The sequence below is a fragment of the Brassica oleracea genome, chromosome C7, assembly GCF_000695525.1.
Source record: "Brassica oleracea var. oleracea cultivar TO1000 chromosome C7, BOL, whole genome shotgun sequence".
Lineage (NCBI taxonomy): Eukaryota > Viridiplantae > Streptophyta > Magnoliopsida > Brassicales > Brassicaceae > Brassica > Brassica oleracea.
In genome coordinates, this window is record NC_027754.1 from 24,315,279 (window position 1) to 24,319,988 (window position 4,710).

The window sequence follows — 4,710 nt, forward strand, 5'->3', positions numbered from 1 at the left end:
GGAGAAGTGGCCATATCACTTACCAAATGGGGAGGAGTGGCTAGTCCACTACTAGTTATTTATTCTTCCACCATTGAGTGCTTATTGCTTTTGTTTCCTTTAAATACACCATGTATGTTACACAATTAAACACACAATTCAATACAAACATTTCTTTCATTCTCTCAATCTCACAAATCCTCTCATTCTCCTAAATTCGCAAATTTCTCTTCTCTCTCAGATACTTACGGTTACTTCACTCCTTTTTTACTTTGTTGGTGTGCTTCATCATGTTTAAAACACTCAGAAGCTCTCATAATCCCACAAATTATCATGAGCTTCGTCGAGATTCCTGTTTTCGAAGGTTTTGCGTTACATCAATGGATCGATTGGATGGAGAAGAAGTTTGCACGGATTAGGATTCCAGACTCGTGGAAGCTGAACCTGGCAAAATCCTTGATTGAAGGAGAAGCGAAAACGTATCGTAACCAAACATGGTTAGATCTCGGGAGCTGGGATTCATTGAAGGCGGCGTTGCTGTTTCGGTTTGGGGATGAAGATCATCCGGCTAGACTCGTGCTGCTAGAGAAGACTTGTGATTATGACAAACGTTTCGATCTCGTTGATCGTCGTTTTGATCAGATTGCTCCGTTTCTTATGGGCATGGAAACAAATCAGCGATCGTCAAAGGCGAAAGGTACGGCTATGGTTGGTGATGATCCAGAGAAATTCGTGCTGAGCCAGAAGTATAGACAACGCTTTGAGCATTATTGTAAGATCAAAGCTCAAACAGATGCTACAGAAGAGTTTTGAAGGCGAAGAGAGCGTTTCTGTCTACAGGTTCGATTCACAGGGTAGCATCTATTGATGCAGAGGATTTGATTCAGGAGGCAATGTCAGTGTGTGCCAATGAATCCATAGATCCAACATCAATCCACGATTTGGACAGTGAAACAATGCACATGAAGATGGAGAAGGACAAATATGGGGATGTGATTGAAAGAAAAACGATTTCGATGGAAGACTTGATTCAAGAAGAGAATCCACAAGAAGAAAGTGATTCCCATATGGTAAATGAAGCTGATCGAAAGGCAGGAGTAATGCCTCAGAAAGTCTCCTTTCCTGCGCTTGAACAACAGTCTTGTTTACGAAGTGGAATAACAGCCACTTGTGTGCAAAAGGCTGGTTTGTTTCTAAAGGAAGTTAAAAATTGTTCGCCATTAGATGGTACTCTGAATGATGAATTTAATTCACGCAAGGGATTTGTTGTAGAGACAGAGGTGGTGCAGGAGCCGTATTCACCATGTACGGAAGAAACCGAGGAGAAATCTATCTCGAAAACTTCAGAAATGCCTCACAACTGGACAGTGGTTTTGAAATGTGGATGCAAGTTTTGAGGAATCTGATGATAGAATATCTTTTATACTGCAACCAAGCTCTTTTACCAATCTGGTGTCAACTGCGGCGAGCAATCAGATGTTATTTGGGTTTATGACTGTTACGACAGATGCAGAAAATGTCAAGCAATCTCAAGGGTGGACTGGTCTGTTGCAGGCGGCTTACTGTGTTCAGCAAGGAGTTATTCACCCCAGAAGATGGACAAGTGAGCATCAACAGAGAAAGTTCTACAAAACTTGGAAGTTTAAGTACAAATCAAGAATTCTGCAGGAGATTAGTCTACAAGAAGAGGCATCACCGAGATTACTCGCATTCAAGGAGATTGGCAGAATTAAAGAAAATTGGCATCCTACTGAACATGAATCTGCAGACAAATTGCATACAACACCAGGAGTGTCAATGTTTGCTATTAATGCAGCAGCTCGAGCTTTTCAAAACAGAGACTGTGTGGCGTTATGGATTACGAAGACTACTAGAGTGCTTTCTTCACAGGGTCAAAGGTGGAGTGCTGCTCCTTTGGTAACTTTGCAACGTGAGAAAAGTGGAGGTTCCAAGAGAGAGCGACTCAAGTTCACCCAACAGAGAAACTACAAGTTACATGTTGATAGAACACCATCACAACACAGGATCATTGGTTGTGGGAATGTTGGAACTGAGTATAAGTTCTTGACTGACAGAACGCCTGCCATTTCTTCGTCTCTTTGGAAAATCAGTTTTTATGGGTGGCATTGTTGGAAAAAGAAAACATTGGAGAAGGCTGACAAGAAGCAGTGGTGGTTACCATTTGTTATTGACCAATTTAAACAAGGACTTACAACCTAGTTAGGTTTTCCTTTGGTACGAGGGCATTGGTTGATACAACATGGCCTGTTGTGTTTTTGGGAAGATTCAAGAATGGGTGTTCTTCAGTCTACAGAGGTAACAAGACTTGAAATGGAGGATGCAAGGAACACAAGGCTTGACAAAGACAAGATACAGCTGCAGGCAACTAAAATTCAATTACAAAGACAAGTAAATGTGGATCATGCGGCTGTGTCAACAAGAAAGAGCAGACCCTTTTCTGTTTGGCATCGCTGGAGGAGCAAGGACTGCGTCCATGGTGGTTCTGAAACCGTGGACCTGCAGTATCACGTTAGAAGCTCTCCAACTGGAGTTGCTGGGTGCTCTTCTTCATTTCCGAACATGACGCAAGTGCTGCCACGACCGTTTTCATATTTTCAGCTTGAGGACAAGCTGCATCTGAAAGGGCGGGGTATTGATAGGTTCCATATGTTAGCCTTCCAGAAGAAGAACAAAGAAAATGAGGTGGAAGGCAACTTGGGCGAGAAGGAACGCATGTTTAAAGAGTTGATTTGTCAAAGGATGGCAAAGACTCTACGGGAAAGAGAGGCTTTGCTCAAGACTTCATGACTGTCATATAAATAAGACCGATGTTTCCTTTTCTAGTTTCATGTTGAATATTGTAGAGAGTGCAGACGCCATGAGTCTCCGCCATGAGTCTCCGCCATGAGATCGTGATTGAATCCTCAGACACGGATCACCATGAGATCATGATCTGAGATTCACTTTATCAGCTATTTCTATCTTGTATCGTGTTCATCTTTGTAATCGGTGCGTTTGATATCAATACGAAAGGTTACAGAGTGAGATCGTGTTGATAAGAGAGTTCCGAGTTACAAACTTATCACAATCTTCTTTCCATCACCCTGTTTGTATGCCGCCAAGAAGAGACCACAAGCTTTACGTCAGCAAAGAAAAGATAATAAACTGAACAGAGAACAACATTTACAATCCCGCACCTTTCATGTTACGAGTGTTTAAGTACTCAATCAAGGCATGGGTTTACTGGTTTGCTGATCAGTCACCAAACGAACCTGACAAATTAAAGATATAAAGAAATCAGAAACTCTACGAGAACTTTAACCAGCTTTCAGATTCGTTTGTGTTACATGTCAAACAAGCATAGGTAATTTTTTTTCTTAATAGGCTTGCAGATCATTACCACATAAAGAATTGGCAGAAGAATGGACTCCATGGCAGGTTTAACGACCCCTTACCAGGGTTTTATAAAATTCAGATATACACATACCACAAATGTATATAATGTACATAATTACCAGATCACCTTAAGAGTAGCTGATAGTACTTTTCCCAACTCTTAACGCAAGATCACAAACGCTTAAGTAGATTTGTTTAAACATTAAAAAAAAAAAGAGAGAAAAGGTAGGTATACTCCCTACTTTAGGCTTCCCATGCATGTAGGATGAATCATAAGGTACCAGGATAGGAAAAACAGGGACAAAAATACTTCTAAGTAGCTTACCAGGATGGGTTTCGAGAAATATATATATATATATATATCTCAGACACTATGAAACCTGCGAGTGTCAACCCTCGATATAGGCCATGTTTGGTTCTCCGTCCGGATGAGCCATTTGGATGAAGATGAGAGTTTTGTTTGTTTAGGCACTAAAAGTGCTACTCATCCAGATGGATCATCCGAATGACTTTCAGAAATTTAGACTTAATTTTAAAGTCCATCCAGCTGAACCAATTTGGATCATTTGAATGAAGATGGTTCATTTTGCATTCAAAATGGTATAATGTCTATTATGCTCTTAATGTAATTCACAAATTACAAACCTAAACATAATATCATTTTGTCACACACGAAAACTGACAAAACCACAAAAACGCGTTTTCCCGCGAAAACCTAAAAACTAATTTTTCACGTCAAAACCCCAAAACGCATTGTCCCGCCAAAATTGAAAAAACGTGTTTTTACGCCAAATTTGCAAAAACGTGTTTTCATGAGAAAATCACAAAAACATGTTTTCACGCCAAAACCCCAAAACACATTTTTCGCTAAAACAAAAACACGTTTTCCCGCCATAACCTGTTTTCCCGCCATAACGTATTTTCCCGCAAAAATTGCAAAAACGCGTTTTCACGCCAAAACCCTAAAAACGTGTTTTCCCGCAAAAATCGCATAACGCGTTTTCCCGTCAAAATTGCAAAATATCGTTTTTCCGTCAAAATGAAAAATCTTCTTTTCTCGCCAAAACCGAAATTTTTTGTTTTCTTGCCAAAACAAAAAAAAACGTGTTTTCCCATTAAAACCGAAAATCTCATTTTACCGCAAAAAATGCAAAAATGTGTTTTCCCAACAAAATCTCAAAAACTCGTTTTCCGGCCAAAATCGAAAAATCTCGTTTTCACGCCAAAACTCCAAAAACGTGTTTTCCCGTCAAAATCGCAAAATATCATTTTCCGGCCAAAACCGAAAAATACCGTTTTCGCGCCAAAACCGAAAATCTCGTTTTCCCGCCAAAA